General features: G+C 33.5%; 1 protein-coding gene across 6 annotated transcripts in view; it reads left to right on the top strand.

Annotated features, from left to right (window-relative positions):
* Positions 1 to 19,492, top strand: part of SUPT3H (SPT3 homolog, SAGA and STAGA complex component) — a 574,885-nt gene that overhangs the window by 53,617 nt on the left and 501,776 nt on the right. The window contains exon 2 of one of the 6 annotated variants that reach the window (XM_059178145.1): positions 4,573 to 4,655. The exons of the other annotated variants lie outside the window; for them this stretch is intronic. The gene's annotated coding sequence lies outside the window, so the exon portion shown is untranslated. The remainder of the gene's footprint in view (positions 1 to 4,572; positions 4,656 to 19,492) is intronic. 6 annotated transcript variants of the gene reach the window in all.

The following is a 19,492-nucleotide window of genomic DNA, read 5'->3' as shown; positions in this document are numbered from 1 at the left end:
AATCCACACAGACAGAGTATGTTAGTCGTCTCGATTTGCTAATTCTGATTCAGAAGAAAATTGGAAACATCTTTGTGAAACTATCTCCTTTTTTGCCCCTTTGGACATGTATGTATAGAACTCATTTTCTTATTAGGATGATTATATATCATAGGCAGAGAATTTCATATTTATGAATAGAGCTTCCTGTTTTCATCAGTTGAGAGTGATGGGGTGTTTTTCAACAAAAATTATAAAGCCGAACAGACCAATTTTCTAGACTTTTTTTTTTTTTTCCATTTATCCACGCCACTCTGAATTTGCATGTTAGACTCCTTCCTAGTGTGATAGTAACTAGGAGTGGCGTGAAGTAAATGACTGGGAGGGTGGGTGGAGACAGAGAATTACAAAACATTATTTGGGGGGTATAACGAGTTTGGGGTTGGAAAACACTAAGGATGGTGTTATAGCCAAAATATTCCCGCTTCTGATCTTCCTAGCAGAGTTCATTATCTGTTTTTGTTTTTTACTAGATAAAGATAAATGTACAAACACATTCATAACTTTCTTTACAAAAAATTCTTGTGCCCAGAATATACTGGGAAGACCAGAGATGACTTCAGTCCTTTATTGTTCAAATGCCCAGAACTTTTTCATAATAAACTCTTAGTGATAGAAAATGAGAAATACATTTTAGTGTATTTTAAAACAGATTTATTATGCCTCATGGTGTGTATAAACAGGTTTTACATTGGAAAGTAAAAACTTTCATTTAATGTGTAAGCTACTCAGTTATTCTCTTTCATAAATAAGGTGTACCAGTGTGATCTATGAATTAATTTCCAGAGAATGTTAAAGGAGGGATATGTCTATATAATTTGTGGAATTTCCAAACATAGTGCCATATGCACATAAACAATAGCAGAATCAGGTAATTGAAAAAAATTTAGGTAGCTGTTACAGTGTGTGTGGTAAGTAAATGCTTTTCCTCTTTTAGAATGAACTTTTAGTTTTTGCAGAAGGATTCTTTGACATCTTATAACCCCAATTTTTTGCTAAGTATTTGCCCCTTATTTTTTTTTTTTAAATTAAGCAAACTTTGGCCCTCCAAATTGACTTCTATGTATTTGAACAGTTTTTAACATCTGTGTGTTTTTTAACTGCTTGTTCTCTTTTTGCAGGTAACTGTCCTGTATGTAATTTTTTGGTCTGGATGATTACTCTTATTGCATAAGAGCTTAATAGATATTGTTGATTATGCCCTTTCTTTTCCCGTGAGGTCCATCAAATTCTGGCAGGAGAAAGAGAAGTCATGTGCTTTAAAGTTGGTATACTTATTATCCACATGCTTTTTTCCCTAAATTTAAAATATATCCTCATTAGAGCAAATGTTACTTTGTGGTAAACATTTTAAAACAACCGTGGTAATTGGTGCACATTTGATAACTGACAGTTTGTTTCATTAGAAATAATACTACATGTGATGAAGAGACTGACTCATAGGTTACTGAAAGTAAAGCTCTTGATTATGGATTTATACTAGGCTTAAAATTAGAAATGGAAACCGTAGATCTTCAAAATTCCATCCTTTTTGGGGTTATGTTAGTATTTGCTGTGTTGAAGTAAGTAACAAGTTTAGGTTGGCTGTATAAATTACATACGTTAATGCCATGGAAATGAAATACAGCTTTGAACTTGAAATCTCAGTTTCAGAAAGTAAAGCAATTATCTTGCTTCCCTATTACCTTGTATTTAATAAATTTGTCAACATAAGTTGAACATTTTATATTACATACCGTAAAAGTGTTTTAAATGTTACATATATCTTCATTGATACTTTTGAATTACTTTTTATTTTCTGAACTAACTATCCTATTTGAATAGAGTAGTTTTATTAATATCAATCTTGTGCTCATTTCCATGTGTGTATGTGTGTGTGTGTCTGTTTTTTTTGGGGGGGATTGTTTTAGACCTATTTACTATTCCTCTATTTTTCTTTTAATTGAAAACAATAGAAGCAAATGGTTTGGTGTAGGAATTTTGCAAATTGTAGAAATCCTGATTTGGCTTAAAATGTTCTCACTGATTGTGTGGTTTTAGTAAGGAACTTTCTTAATCTCTTGTTTCAACTTGGTTTGTGATCATTTTTTTCTGACAGTTTTTTTTGGATCTGATGTATAGCTGTTTAACTTTATGTAACATTTATTGGGCCTTATGTTGATAGTTTGAAAAATTTTTGTATTAGTAAGGTATGTATAATTTTACTAATGCTTTAAATTATGATTATGAGAGATTAATTTCACTTCCTCATTTTAATGGAAGTATATGTTCATGTATACAACTTCATGCACGTGTATGGTTTTTGTGTGCTTGTACAGGGTGCTATTTTGTGGTACTTTTTGAGAGTATTTTTTTCTGTTGCTTTTTTTCCTCCCTCCTCAGTTTGTCTTAATTAAATTATGTAAAAACCCAGAGCAATACCATGTCCATAATTGTTTGAACAACTTCATTTGCTTAGTATTAGCAACTATCTGTCTAAAGTGAAATTATGTGGAAATTGGATGCCAAAACAGAAAATATTTAACTTTCTCTCTCCTCCTCATTTCTCTCTTCTTTCCCCTTTCTTTCCTCCCTTTCTCCTCCAGGCCTTTCTTTCTTTCTTTTTTTTTTTTTCTTTTTTCTTTCTCTTTCTCTGTTTTGATAGTTCTACAAAGTCTCAAAGTAGATTCTTAAGGTTCTAGTAGGGAATACTGACATTAATCTAAACTAATGAAGACCTGGTAGCTTTGAAGCCTCTAGCATTCAAGGCAAATCATTGTTCTATACTGATATAGTACACCTCACTTGTTGGATGGTATTGGCATCTGATTAGAGATTTTCTTTCTTTTAATAGTTTTTAATTCCTTCCTCTGTGTTAATTTACTTGTGACTCACTGTTTCACATGAGTTTAACACTTTAATTATGAGTATTCCTTGTCCCCCCTTTGTTCTTTGAAGTATAGAGTGGTCCATACTACATTTAATATAGTTGTATAAATAATTCATATTTCTTATAATTATTAGAACAATTCATCTTCTAATGCTGTCATTTTTCTAAGAAGAAAAAAAAGGCGAGAACTTGCAGAAAATATGGGAAATATGCTCATATGACAGCTGAGGATGTGGCTAGGCCAAAGCAGGAAACTACTACCCACAATGCAATGTTACATATACTACCACTTAATAAAATTTATATCAAACATGCTACTGACAAAACCAAGGAAAAATAATATCCCAACTGTACTAGTTAATGCACTGAATATATCTAGGGAAAAGTGAAACTAATCTCTTTGGAACCTTTGTACTTGGAGAATATAGTAAGTGAAACCGTGGGACATCATATAATACATTGGAGCCCTGTGGTAACTTGGCCTTTGTGCAGTGAGACTTGGTTGTAGGTGAAACTGTCTTATAATGAGAACCTTTTGGGTATTAACTTTCCTAAAAAGGCACAAAACGACACCTGCTTTCTTTTTCAGTTGAGTTGTTGCCGTATTAAAAAGGGTTAAAAGGACATTATCTGGTAGGAAAAATAAGTTAATTATGAGATATATTTGTCATGATTATTTAAACTTTTTACCTAACCAGGTGTATTTCTTTACATTTTGTTTTAAGTTGTTTTTTATTGCCAGGTTTGAACTGGGACTTAGGTTGGGACTTCATTTGTCCACTGAGGCATATTTCTTTTCTTTTTTTTCTTTTTTTTCTTTTTTTAAAGATTGTATTTATTTATTTGACAGAGAGAGATCACAAGTAGGCAGAGAGGCAGGCAGAGAGAGAGAGAGGAGGAAGCAGGCTCCCTGCTGAGCAGAGAGCCCGATGCGGGACTTGATCCCAGGACCCTGAGATCATGACCTGAGACGAAGGCAGCGGCTTAACCCACTGAGCCACCCAGGCGCCCAAGGCATATTTCTTTTCAAAGTACTTGTTTTTCTTGTTGTTTCTTTTTACTAACCTACCTATAGATTACCTGATCAGTCCAAATGCTTTACCATAGAGAGGTTAGTTTAAAGCAAAAATGTAAACTGCTTTTATAATGTGGTTGATAAAGATATTAGAATATCTTCTTAAAAAATCAGGTTTCAATATACTTAGGGTTTCTGTTTATAAATCTTAATCATCTCTGCTCTTAGCTGTCAGACGTTAGCAATTTGAATGGATTTAGAACCTTAGAAATTTAGATGAATTTGGAGGTTTTATAAGGGAGGTTTTGTAAGATTTAAATACGGGAACATAATAGGGTTTTGAATTGATAATGTATAGAAATTTTATCAGAGAGATAATAGACTATCAAGCTAATGTTACTTATGAAAGATCCCCTCTTAGTATTCCAGTGTATGAAATTGTCTCTGTTTTATACCGGGCTTGGTATTTGTCATTTCATCATTTGAACATTAATAAATTGTTTGTCTGCATCTCTGTTAAGGATGATTTGCTTAATTGTTTGAAGTATTTTCTCCTTTAGAGAGGGCTTATCAATAACAGCTGTAGTACTGTGGCTTTTCTCCATGGACGCATGGTGGTCTTTAGAACAACGTTCTTCAACTTTGACAGGTGAGACAGAGGCTCTCCAGTGCCACTGCTTTTGGATGAATCTAGCTGCGGTTGGAGAAAGTGCATCTTGCCAAAATATATGGGTGAGACCACACACAGTCTTTAAAATAGTTATTGTAGGCTTATTTTTAGGGATACTTGTCTTGACAGTTCTTTTATTTGCATGCCAATTTCATTGCTGTGTATAGATTTTTCATTGGTTTCAGTAAAGGCGATTGTAGATTTAGATCTATCTTTGTTAAGCTTTGTGTGTAATTTACACTGGAAAATACTCTGTGTTCAGCCATAATTAACAGTGTAGAAAATATATTGAAAATGGATCACTTAGAATATTGATTTTTTTTTGTTTTTATAAATTTGACAGTATTCCTATTGGAAATCTCTATTTCTCAGAAAGTTTGGTAATCAAAAATTGCTCTACTTTGAACTTTAAGATTAAATAAATTATGGAAAAAATGTTAAATTATTCATATACCTTAATTACGTTAGTAGTAAGAAAAAATTTGTGGTTCTAGTTGTTCAGAAGTACATAGTTTTATAATATTGATATAATAAGGCATTGTTCAAATGTTTTACACTTTAGTAAAAGCTTGAAAGCATTGAAACAAATTGCCAAAAGTCAGCTTCTAAATGCATAGGCATAATATGTAAGCTATCCAGTTTTATGGAATGATTAAAACTTTATTCATTTTAGTAAACTATATAAAATTGACTATACATTTACAAAAGAGTATGTTTAGTCTTCTGAAACTGGCAACAAAGTGACCAGTTAAAGCACTCTTTTAGACTTTTATAAAATGTTGTTTCTTTTTATAAAATGGCAATTTGGATATTACTCATAATTCTTATTATTAGAGACAATATTAAAAATTCTTGAGTCCTAGCAGGTAATTGGTCATAAGATTTTTGACTTGATGATCACTGAATGTTGGTTAGGTATATTCAAAAATTGTAACCAACTATAAGGTAAGATTACTGTTTCATTCTAGATATTTTCATAGGGAAAATAGCATCTATCAAGATAATTGGAAATTTAATTTCCTCCCCAATATTATCATGATACCCTTTCACTGCTGAATGGTTCTGCCAGGAAAGCACTGGGGAAATTGTTCCTACAGCTTTTCCAGAGAACAAGTTTATAGAACGAAGAGAGAACATAGTATACACAAAAAGATTGTTTAAAGAAAACTTTGGCCCTTTCCTCTCAGCAATTGGTTATGTTTGTGGATCCTGATTGGATGCTGGGTTTTAAAAAAGAGCTTTATAAATCATTTGTAGGATATTTGTGGAAACTTCAGTATGGCCTGGATATTGATGATACTATGGAATATTTATTAAGTGTGATAATGCTATTGCATGTATATAGGAAAATACCCTTATTCTTAATAGAGGTGCATAATGAGTTATTTTCATGAAGTCAAACATGAATAAATACACAAAACAAATGTGGCAAAATGTTAACAATTGGTGAATCTAGGCAAAGGGTATACTGGCATTCATTTTACTATCTTCCACCTTAAATAGTGAGTTCTGAAAGGTGAAACATTTTGTGGAAAAGTTGTATAGGGACTTGATTTCAAGTTGAAATCAAATAGCGGGGAAAATTTTATTTATTTGTATAGTCAGTTTTAAAAAAATGAGTCAGTATGAATAGCCTGGGCTCTACATAGCAATTTTAAGATTTTAGTTTATAGTTTTATATTTTACATTTAAATGCCATTCACAGTAAAACAACTGGTTTTCACAAGTTTATACATGGAAAACATAAATTGGAAAATGGTATTTTGAAAGTACTGACTTATTAACTTGTTTATGCTATTAAATTATACTCTGTCAAGAAGTATTTTAATGAGCAGAAGCCTGTTATCTCTATATGCAAATTACTTATCCGGAGTCTGTGTCATACTAGTTAATACCCTGTCAGGCGTCTGTTATATTTTTTCTGTAGAGGGCCAGATAGAATATATTTTTGACTTTGTAGGCTATAGGGTTTTTGTCTACTACTGAACTCTGCATTGTAGTGTGAAAGCAGGTAAGTAAATTAGACAGTAAGTGAATGAATGGGCATGGCTGTGCTCTAGTACAGCTTTGTATATAAGCAGGCACTGGCGTGCCAGATTTGCTCACTCCTGCCGCCTATGCTTTGTAGACATGCATCTGTGGCCAGTGAAGAGCCTCTTGCAAAACAGGCAAGAAAAGTTTGAAATAATGATCAGACTTTTTTTTTTTTCATTTATTTATTTTCAGCATAACAGTATCATTATTTTTTCACTACACCCAGTGTTCCATGCAATCCATGCCCTCTATAATACCCACCACACGATCAGACTTTTAATTTACATGTTATGATGGAATTCCTTCTTAAACTGTTTATAAAAATTTGTTTTTGTGTTCTGTTTTTAGTTTATTATGTTAAAGATCACAGGTATGGGTCTTAGGAACTGTGTTGAACTGAGCATTGCATTTTCATCTTGGTCATGTAATCATTATGTATTGTAAATAGTTTTATAAGGCACCCTGAGATCTTTTTAGGGATAAGGTTGGAATCCAAATAAGTCTTGATTGTAGACTATTTCCAAATTATCATAAATCTTAATTTTTAATTTATCCAGTTCATTATTAATAAGAAAAATGCGAAGTAATTTTATTAGTGATTGTGATGCACTATTTACCCTGTTTTCCATTTATATTTGAATTTAAATCTGAGTAGAAAAAGGACTTAATTATTTTTGGCATTAATCTCCAGAACATTCATTGCACCCATCATTGGACATAATATCCAAAGTAAATTAGTTTTCTGAAGATTCATGTACGTTAGGTAGACTGAGTATTATTTATTGGCTGCTGCTGCTGATTACGACAATTGAACAGGAAAAGTACCTTTTTAAAAAACGGATAAGGAGCAAACGAATCCGTGTTCTGATCTGAATTTGAGACCTGTAGTATATTAATATTTTAAGTTTTAAATAATGAGCTGTATAGAAATGAGATAGCTTTAAGCAAAAGTTTACAATTCAATTGTTGGACACCTTATTTTATCCATTAGCATTTTAAGCAATTCCAGTTATTACACACATAGCTAAGGATTAGACAGTTGAAAAATTATTACTACATAGACCTCATATAATTTCATCACAAAGGAGCAACCTTCCACCAATCTTTCTTCCTTAAAAGAAGCTCTGAATCTATGCTATCCTAGTTAATAAACAGGGATTCTGCCTCTTTGCCCTCATTTTTGATAAAGTTTTAACATGAATGCTTTTATACTTTTCCCCTTTCTCCAATACTTAATTATAAAAAAGACATAAAAATCATTATAAGTTATAAGAATAGCCTATCTGGCAATGAGCATAAAAATTCAATATTTAGAGACTCAAAAAGCATCATCCAGGGTCATTAATGTGAGTTCATACTGTCCTAGCTACCTTAATATATTTTATTTATTTATTATTATTTTTTTAATGAAGTTTACCTTAATGGATTTTAAAAGGTAATACTGTTTTTACAGCAATTTAATAAACTAATAGGACAGGAGGAACATTTTATTAAGTATACTTTATTTAAAAAGACAGGAGGAACAGGAGGATCATTTTATTAGACAGGAGGAATAGACAGGAGGAACATTTTATTAAGTATACTTTATTTAAAAAGATAAATATTTAAAATTTATGTAGGGAAGATTTTCATCTAAAGTTAAGAAAAAATAGTTTGGCATTTAAAATCATAATATGCATTTATTAGGAAAATTAACCTTTGAAGAATAAAACCTGACCTAAAGATTAGTGGTTAAATGAAGAATTACTTATTATATTTTATCTTTTGCACTATTTTAAATATCTAGGACTTTTGTTTGTTTTTTAGCTATCTTTTTTTTCCCCAAATTAAGTATCCTAAAGATTGCATATTTCTGAATTATTCAGTATTACTGATACATGTAGCAGCATTTCTTTGTAGTCATTTATTACATGAAATCTTTATCAAGTTTAATACTGAAAAGTGTCAAAAAACTTTTTAAAAAATTAATAGCTTTTTTTAGAGCAGTTTCAATTCCACAGAAAAATTGAGTAGTAAGCACAGAGTTTCCATATACCCCCTTTCCTTCCCCAAGCCCCATTTCCCCCACTATCAACATCTTACATTGGTATTCTGTGTTTGTTACAGTTAATGAACTGATACTGATACATTTTTTAAAAAGATTTTATTTATTTATTTATTTATTTATTTATTTATTTATTTATTTATTTGATAGAGATTACAAGTAGGCAGAGAGGCAGGCAGAGAGAGAGGAAGGGAAGCAGGCCCCCTGCTGAGCAGAGAGCCTGATGTGGGACTAGATACCAGGATCCTGAGATCATGACCTGAGTCGAAGGCAGCAGCTTAACCCACTGAGCCACCCAGGCACCCACATTTTTGTTAATTCAGTAGTTTACATTAGGGGTTATTCTTTATGTTGTGCAGTTCCATAGGTTTTATTAAATGGGTAATTTTGTGTATATTACATTATATATATATATTATAGTATCCAACAGAATAGTTTTTCCTAAAAAATCTCCATAAAATTTTGATTAAATACGCATAACATAAAATTTAGCATCTTATCCATTTTAGATACTGGCCTTTCTACTGTCTCTACAGTGTGTGTGTTCTTTTCAAAGTATTGTATAGTTGGGGGCCGCCTCGGTGGCTCAGTGGATTAAAGCCTTTGCCTTCAGCTCAGGTCATGGTCCCGGGGTCCTGGGATTGAGTCCCACATCGGGCTCTCTGCTTAGTGGGGAGCCTGCTTCCCTTTCTCTCTCTCTGTCTGTCTCCCTGCCTACTTGTGATCTCTGTCTGTCCAATAAATAAATAAAATCTTTAAAAAATATTATATAGTTGGAATCATACAGAATACAGTCTTTTCAGACAGGATTGTTTCACTTAGCAATATGTATTTAAGATGCCATGTCTTTTTTGTGGTTTCATCACTGATTTCTTTTTACTGCTGAGTAATACTTCATTGTATGAATGTACCACAGTTTATCTGTTCAACTATAGAAGGACATCTTGTTTGCTTCTAGTTTCTGTCATTTATGAATAAAGAGTACAGGTTTGTGTGTAGACAAAAATTTTCAGCTCATTTGGATAAATACTTAGGAATGTGATTGCTAGATTGTTTGGTAAGACCTAACCAAACCAAAGGTTTAACCTTGTAAGAAATTGTCAAATTGTCCAAAGTGGCTGTGTCATTTTGCAGTCCTACTTGTAATGAGTGAGAGCTCCTGTTCCACATTGTTGTCAGCGTTGGCTGTTTTGTTTTGAGTTTAGCCATTCTAATAGATGTATAGTGGTACCACCTCGTTGTTTAATTTTGCAGTTCCTCAATGACAAATGATATTCAACGTCTTTTCATATGCTTATTTGCATGTATATATCTTCTTTGGGAGGAATCTGTTAAGTATTTTTTCTATTTTTAATTTATTATTTTGTATTCAGTTCTTTAAGAGTTCTTTGTGTATGCCATATTTTGTTTATACAGATACTGGTTGATGGACACTTGAGTTGTTAATTTTTCTGGTCAATCATTCCAGCAGTTGTTCAAGCTTTTGACAAAGATCAGTTGACTGTATTTATGTGATCTTTTTCTGGACTCTCTGTTCTGTTCCATTGACTTAGATGTCTGCTCTTTTGCCAAAACCACACTGACTTGAATAATATAGCTTTATTATGTTACAGTGATAGAATATTGGTTCTCCATAAAGTAACTTGTTGGGATTTTCATAGGGATTGCTTTGAATCTGTAGATCCAGTTGCAGAAAACTGACATCTTAGCAATGTTTTCTTCTGGTCACTAAAAACATTTATCTAGATCTAGGTCTAATTTGATTACACTCATCAGTTTTCTAGTTTACCTCCTTGAATCTTCTATGTATTTTTCTTAGATTAATAACTAAATATTTATTTATTTATTATGCCAGTATAGTTTTTTCTTTTTTTTTTTAGTTTCAAATTTCAGTTATTGATTGCTGGTATTTAGGAAAGTTATTGGTTTTCATATATTGATCTTGTATTCATTCTAAAGCCTTGCTATTAATTACCTATTATTTCTGGGAGTGTTTTGTTGTTTTTTTATGATTTTCTGCATAGATATTCATGTAATGTGTGAGGAGACAGTTTTATTTCTTTCCAATCTTCATTCCCTTTATTTTCTTTCCTTGGCTTATTGTATCAGCCAGAACTTCCAGTATGATGTTTAATAAGAATGGTGAAAGAGATATTCTTGCCTTTTTACTGATCTTACTAAGAAAACATCTAGTTTGTCACCATTAGGTATGACATTAGCTATAGGTTTTTTGCCAATGTTCCTTATCGTGAATGGTGTTTAATTTTGTCAGATGCTTTTTCCTTATCTATTGAAAGGAACATATGCTCTTTCTTCATTAGCCTGCTGATGTGATGGATTTTATCACTTGAGTTTCAAATGTTGAATGAGCCTTTCATGCCTAGAAAAAAATCCTGTTTCATCATAGCATATAATTATTTTTTATACATTATTGGATTGGACTTGCTAATATTTTTTTGAGGATTTTTTTCCCCTCTGTTCATGGAAGATAGTTTTTGTATTTTTCCTTACTTGTAATGTTGTTGTCTGCTTTTGGTATAAGGGTGATGCTAGCCTCAGAGAATGAATAAGAAGTGTTCTCTCTGGATGAGACTGTAGAGAGTTGTAGAGAATTGTTTGCCGGTGAAGCTGTTGTGGCCTGTGCTTTCTGTTTTGGAAGGTTATTACTTATTCAATTCTGAATCATATCAATTAAACTTTACTTTTTGTAAAAACTTTTTTTAGTGGTTGCTCTAATATACACTTAAAACTAATCCAACTCCAGTTTGAAATAACAATATGTGGCTTTACACATAGTGCAAGTACCTTATGAAAGATTATTCCCTCCTTTATAAAGCTTTGTTGTCAGTCACTTCACTTATCTAAAAGCTATAATCATTGAGTATATTGTTGTTATTATTTTGACCGAGTTGTTACTTGTTAGATCAGTAAATAATTAATAATTATTCCTTGCCCGATACTGTTTCTTTATATAGATACGTGTTTCTGACATATCATTTTCGTTTTCTTTGAAGAATTTCTTTTAACATTTTTTCAAGGCAGGTTTACTGGTAATGAATTGCCTCGTGTGTGTGTGTGTGTGTGAGAGAGAGAGAGAGAGAGAGAGAGAGTGTTTAGTTTGCCACTTGGGAAAAATAATTTTGCTGGACACAGAATTCTAAGTTTTGTTTTTTTTTTCTTTCAACACTTTAAATATTTCATTCATCTCTTCTTGCTTGCTTAGTTTCTGAAGAGAAGTCCAGTGTGATTCTTATTTTGACCTATAGGTAAGATTTTTGTGTTTGTGTGTGTGTGTGTGTGTTTATTTTTCTGGCTTCTTTCAAGAATTTCTACTTGATTTCCTACAGTGTGAATATGGTATGCCTCAGTGTCAGTATTTCAGTATTTATCCTGCTTGGTGTTCTCTGAACTTTGATGATTTGTGGTTTGGTGTTTGTCCTCCTCATTTTTTGAAAACTCCCAGCCATTTTTACTTCAACTGTTTCTTTACTTTTCCTCTCATTTTGGTAGTACCATTACATGTATGTTACTTTTTGGGCAATTTTCCCACAGTTCTTGAATATTCTTTTCTGTCTTTTTTATTCTTTTACCTTTTTACCTTTAAAATTTTTAAGTTTATTGACATATCTTCAAGCTTTGTGATTGTTTCCTCTACCATGTTTAATCTACTGGTGAGCCCATTCATTTTATTTTTACAGTGTTTTGATTTTATGGTTTTAGCCTTTCTTTTAAAATTATTTATTTATTTAGTGTTTTCTTCTCTTTGCTTACATTACCCATGTTCTCACATGATGTCCATTTGTTCCATTACAGCCTTTAGCATACTAGTCGTTGTTAATGTAAATTTCATTATGATTTTTAAATTTCCATCATATCTGAGTCTAGGTCTGATTCTTGCTTTAACTCTTCAGATTGGTGTGTTGTCTAATTAGAATGTCTTGTAATTTTCTTGTTGAAAGTCAGATGTGATATATCTGATAAAAGAAATGGGTAGGTAGGCCTTCAGTGTGAAGTTTCTGTGTTTATCTGGCTAGGAGTTAGGCTGTGTTTGCTGTTGCTCTGGCCATAGTGTCAAAGACAAAAGTTTTCTCAAGTGTCCCTGTTTTTCTTTTTCCTATGGTTGTTGGGGTTCCCTCAAGACTCCTTCTTAAGTAGCGTCTGAGAGTTTTGGGTCTTTCAGCTCTACTCTTATTGTGGGAGAAGCTGATTGATGTGGTAGAAGGGGTGGCAGAAGGGAAGTCTATAATCCTGTGCTTAGGTTTTAGTCTTTAGTGAGCTTGTGACTTTCATAAGTGCTTCTCTAATTCTCATCCCCTCTCTCCTCACATCACACTGGGTTAAATCAGAAGGCTAGAGGAATAGGGGTTGAGTATTTTTTTCCCCATATGTAAGGCTAGATGAGGCTGGAGTTGGATATTTCCCTTCTCCCATTCCAAAAACTCTAGTGGATGCTGATGTTGAGTGTTTTCCTTTCTCTAGGGGCGGTTGGTTTTTTGGTGTAATGCAGGTTGGTTAGATTTTGGTAAATAGTTCTCTCCAAGGGCTTTTGTTCAGTAGAACAACGTACCCTGGAACTTTTTCAAAAACGATTACTTTCTTCTTTCCTCTCCTGGAGAGGATTTTTCCTTGGTATTCACCATGAGAACATGGTGGGTTTGTGGAAGGTAAAACACAGCAGTCTAGCCAATGCCCCCTCCCCCCCGCCCGGAGGCTGTACTGCTTGGAGTTTCTGTCTTTCTTGCTAATCTTTAGCAATTAATTAATACTTACCCTTTAAGTGTTCCTACCTGGTTCCAGTTATGGGTTCTGCTTCTTGGAAGCTGTAACTCTTTGTATTCATATGTCTGTCTCCTCTGGTGTTTACCACATTGGTTTGCCCTGTGACCTCAATTCTCTGATGGATTTAAGAAGAGTGGTTGATTTTCAGTTTGTTTAGCTTTTTTCTTATCTTGAGGAAGGGAGTGATGCCTTCCAACCTATTTATATGTCAGCCTGAAAACCAGAAGTCAGAACCTTTTTTTACAACAATTTTATAGAGAGCATTATCTTAAAATGTGAAATTTAAAAGTTTAGTATCATTCATCATTTGTTCATTCTGTCGGCATTTATTAAACACTAAATATGTATTAGGTATTAAGCTCTGTGTTAGTGCTGGGACTACAGAGTTAAAGCATAGTTTGCAAGTGAAACAAATTTATATTGAAGGAACTATTTGGAGCACACAAAGAAGTTTTTGAATGTAATACTGTGTGTTGAATACTGTGACACATAAACATGGTGCTAGGTAGTGGTGGAAAAGTAATTTCAGTCAGACTGCAGGATTCAGTGAAAGTTACTCAGAATGGGTGAAAATTAGCTGAATTTGAAGGACTGTTAGGAGTTGACTCAACACCTGTAGGTAGGAAAGACAAGAGGAGGGAAATACAAAGTGGAATGTTAAGGACCAAGATCACATGGAACAACATGCAGCATTTTGTGAGTTGCACTCAATTTTAAGATGTTGGGGCAAAAGTTGGGTGCAAAATGGCTAGAGAAGAGTCTGGAAAGGTAGACAGGTAGACAGGTTAATCAGGAAGGACCTTACTTGTTAAACTATTTAAGTTGATTGAACACTATGTTCAAAACTTAGGGGAACCATTATTAGATTTTCTTGAGGAGGGAAGTGACATGATAAAGGTGTAGATGATCTGGTAGCAGTGTGGAGGATGTATTATTAGGGGAGACCAGGAGGATTTTGTAGTTGAAAGAGAGCCCGAATCAGTCAAAATGATAGAAGGAAAGTGAACTCTAAAAATCATTGATGGAAGTTGATAGTTTATGTAGCATGCAGTTCTGTTCATAAACTAATGGACAGAGTGCACATTTTGTTAAGCATTGTGATAATAGACTTATCTAACTGAATTTAGGTGAATATATTTGTGAAAAGGTTTTTTGTTACTCTATAAATTCAAAATGACAAATTAGATATACTTCTGACTGTCATAACACTAAATCATGAAGCACAGTAAATAATGCATGGAAACAACAAATATTGCAGTTATATTGGAGCTGGTATGAAAAGACCCTGATATTTTGTGTTTTTTAAAAAGATTATTTAGAAATGCAAGTGGTGAGATAAAATGAATTATGTTCCATTAATGCAATTGCTTTTGTTCTTATTTATAGTTAAAAGCTGGTATTTCTTACTTTAAATAATGGAGGTAGCCTTGAATCTTAGTTTGGAAATATCTATGAGCCATGATTAGCCACATTGCTGTTGAGAGTCGAAAAATCGGACCATGGATTTAGTAGTAATAGAACCCACACTGCCTTTGCTCTCAGTGTTTCAGTTGGGTTTCTTAAATGTTTCTAGGAATAAGAATTTCAGCTTGTTGACTTCCTCTGCCATTTGTGTTCTTTGAGCACTCACGTGCATTTTAATGGTAAGTATGTTATAGATTGGTAATGATTTTGTACCATTGGTTGCATTAAAAAAATAAGTAAAAAGAAAACTAGGTGTAGTGGCTTTGTTCATTTGCTTTCTAAGATCTTTTTGACATTCTTACCATTAAAATGATTCTGTTAGTAGACTCAACAACTGAAAACAAACATCTGGGAAGCTTTTCTATTTATGTTTTTCTGTTCTTAGTTTGGATGTTGTTTCTTTTATTTTCTCACTGCTAATTACCTTCCTCCTTGGCCTTTCCTGTTAGGAAATTAAAAAAAAAAAACGTTTTGAGGTCTGTTGGTATGGCTTTGAAATAGTTCTTGCTAATAGTCTATTTAGTTTTAGGAAAATGATACTATCCTTTTAAAGCAATGGAATACTCGCAATAGCAAATGTTACCATTAATGCCAAACATAATGATAAAATAGTGGAAAAACTGAATATAAGTTTAGTTTTTTTGGATGTAATTACAATGAAATGTATCTCTTTTTCAGCATAATTACTGACTAATTATTGTGGTAATTTATCTTTCCTTTAAATTATTTAAAATAAATTCCTCACAGTGCTAAACTCTTTTTCAGAATTAGAGCTCTTTAATTTGGATGGGTGGGTAGAGAGAAGTTACTTTTATCTGTAACATTTTCCTGTAGAAAACAGTATTAAATGTCTTTTAATCTATAATGAGAGAAATGTAATGATTAGATGCTCATATTTATTCATTTAAATGGATAAAAGTATATATTATTTTCCATTTACATCTCATCCAATTCATGTGAGTGACTCTAGTTTGTCATTGATCCTGACCTGTGGTGTATGGGCAGTCAGTTGCCTTGTAGCAGATTTATGCAACTTTTCTACAATAAATAATGAAATCCACATGAATAAAGGGCATTTAAAATACGGAGTTAAAGGAAACTGTCTATACTTGAGGTTCCTTTTTAGTTATATTAACACAAAGTACAGGTGTAACGGAGACACAGTGGTTTGGTTCCAGACCACTGCAGTGAAGTTATTATCACAATAAAGTAGATCAAGTGGTTATTTTGGTTTCCCAGTCCTTATAAAAGTTGTGTTTACATGATACTATTGTCTTTAAGTGTGCGGTAGCATTATGTCTAAAATACATACCATGGGGCACCTATGTAGCTCAGTCAGTTAAGTGTCTGCCTTTGGCTCAGGTCATGATCCCAGGGTCCTGGGATCAAACTCCGCATCAGGCTTCCTGCTTAGTGGGGAGCTTGCTTCTCCCTCTGTCTCTTCCCCCACTCATGTGCTCTCACACTCTCCCTCTCTTGCTCTCTCTCTCAAATAAATAAAATCTTCAAAAAAAAAGTGATAAGGAAATGGAAGCACACAAAGCTTAAATGACTTATCCTCAGTCTTGTGATTACTACTAATGGCAGTAAAAGCACCTACCCTCTCACTGCCCTCTGTGACTTTGTGGTTTCTGGTCTCACCAAAATTTTGACACTGTTGTTTTTAATGCACATCTTTGTTGCACATGGGAATAAGCAAGGGGAGAGAGTCACAGTGGATTTTCCCTGGCTGTTATGGTGGATGAGAAGTTGTGTATCAGTGGTATTTGTGGATGGCCTAGACAATCTGGAGCAATGTTGCTTGTCTAGAATTGCTGTTAGATTGCTAAAAGGTCAGGTGAATGGATAATCTCATTGTAATTCATATTAACTTTTAAGAGAGTAAGTACAAGTTTTGAGAACTCTTTATTACATTTGGTAATACCATTGGTATAAGAGTAGGATGCATTATCTTTGAATTTTGAAGGGCATAATTTAAATTTTTGTTCTCTCACATAGTAGTTGTGGCTTTGAGTAAACCATATAACCTTGAGAAGCTATCCTGAAACATTAAAAGTGATGATAATATATCTTAAAAGATTATCATAAGACTAAAATGATATAAGTTTAATTCTGTCATGCTTAGCTCAAAGTAGGTAAGACATTCATGTATTATCTCACTAACTCATCAGCTGTTGAGGTTTTGTTTTTATCTCCATTTTGCAAATGCAAAAACAGCTCAGAGAAAGCTTACTTGAATTGACCAACTTCACACAGCTAAGAAGTAGTATATTTAAGTTTTGAACCTGTGTGTATTTGTCCCTCGCTGCTGACCACAATTCTGTATAGTAATGTCTTCGGTGGGGGTGTAGCCTGGAAAACAGTTGTTATATCTCTGTTGGATGTTATCTTCTCAAGGTCAGCCTTCTTGCTTTCTCTGTTTTGCTTGTAGTGTAATAGTTGAATCAGACTTCGTGGGTTTGAAATTTGGCTTCACCATTTATTTGCTGTGTGACTGGTGGCCAAGTACTTTACTTTTTGGCCTTCAGATTCCTCATTTGCAAAATGGAAGTAGCAAGGCATCTATCTGAACAGGACTTTGTAATACAGTACTCTGGGTTGCTGTAGTCTATATAGTAAGAACTTGATTGGTGTTTGCTGCTGTTTTTATGTGATATTAGAAACAGTAAGTAGTATGAAAAGAGTTTGGAATTGCATGGACCTGGCACATGGTCTAGCTCTTTGTACTTTTTAGGTTTGAGTGAGACTTTATTGAACAGTTTAACTTTTTAGAAGCTTAAGTTTTCTTTCTTATCTTTAAAAAAGAGATCATAAGACCTACCTTCCAGGACTTTTGCTGTTTGAAGGAGAGCATACTTAAAACTGCACAGAAGAGTAAATATGAAATGAATGTTAGCATTCTCTCCCATTCTATTCCTCCTTCCAGCCTTTTACTTGAAGTCTTCACTGCCTTCTTTTATTTGAAGAGATTCATTTGATCCTATGGTAGTACAGTTCAGAACTCACTCCAGTGCTGCAAATGTATAGGCTGGCCTGGGAGACAATCCCAGTCTCACTTCTTCCCAGGTAGTTCTATGTCATATTAGCTCAGTAGTTATCTTCCTTTTGCCCACAAGTGAAAGCAAGAGCCTTTGACTTCCCCCCAAATTTGCAAGTTTAGATTGAATTTGTCCAAAGGAAGACAACAGTATTTTAATATTCACATAAGAAATTGTAGCGGTTAAAAAAAATTACACTTTAGTCTACTCTGTACTGGTGCTAACAGCTAACTTAGATAAGATTTTTCTTTAAAATCTTTCATTCAGCAAGAATATTTAGTAACTATCTCACCCTTAATGATGAGACTTACCGCATGTGACATACTACAGGTATGACTGATGACTGATTCTTATATTTACCTGTTTCAGGAACTGAGAAGATAGGTAATTATGCTTATGTGTTTTCTAAGAAGTCTGTTAAGTATTAGCAGACTTCTCAATAAATTATTGTTCTGCTGATATCTTTTAAATATAATACCACCCAAGGATCATATAGTATTCATAATTCACTTTTTTAGAAAGATTATTTATTTATTTGACAGAGAGAGATCACAAGTAGGCAGAGAGGCAGGCAGAGAGAGGGGAGGAAGCAGGCTCCCTGCTGAGCAGAGAGCCTAATGTGGAACTCAATCCCAGGACCATGAGATCATGACCTGAGCTGAAGGCAGAGGCTTAACCCACTGAGCCACCCAGGGGCCCCATAATTCACTTTCTTAAAATTTCCATGATAGTTGTGAAAGCAAAATATTATACACCCCTCTCCTCCATTTTATGAGGTCCTTGAGGCTCACTAAGACACCATGATTGATTGATTTTTCAAGTCCCATTGTGTATGTAATTCCTAGATGTAGAACTGGATCAAGATTTTGGTTGATATTTTCTTGAGAAACACATTATTTGTTTATACCCTTCCTTGTTCCACAAAGAACTTAAAATAACTTTTAAAAGTAGAAATAGTCCTGCAAGATGTAATAAATTAAGAATGGGTAATAAAAGGAGGCAAATGGAATATAAAGTTAGGAAAACAGGATAGTGTTTAGGAGTCAGGTTTGTATGTAAAATGTACTGTTGTGTTTACTACTCTCAGTAAAGCTTGAATGCAAATTTGGGTTGTCAGTTTCTAAATCCTCCACTCCACCCCAAAATAATTAATATATCTAAGAACCTTTCACATAGGACAAGGAAACTGAGCCCAAAGAAATATGCCTAAAGCACTGCAGCATTGCTTATACCTAAAATGAAAAACAATCCAAATAACAAAGAGGGGAATGGATAGTAGAAACAAATACATAGAATAGTAGCTATTGGGCAGTTAAAATGAACAAAGTCAGTGTTCAAGAATATGAATAGGTACATTGTGAGAACAAAGTTGAGCATGAAACAAACAGTATAGCAGTGACATTACTGATGCAGATTCTTAAAAACAAAACTATGCTATTTACTATACATAACAAAAGTATTCCAGAACACAAATGGGAAGGATACACACCAATTATAGAACAGTGGTTATTTCTGAGAAGGGAAGGACAGAGCATGAGGG

The sequence above is a fragment of the Mustela lutreola genome, chromosome 6 (assembly GCF_030435805.1).
Source record: "Mustela lutreola isolate mMusLut2 chromosome 6, mMusLut2.pri, whole genome shotgun sequence".
NCBI lineage: Eukaryota > Metazoa > Chordata > Mammalia > Carnivora > Mustelidae > Mustela > Mustela lutreola.
This window is presented reverse-complemented; position numbering and strand designations above follow the sequence as displayed.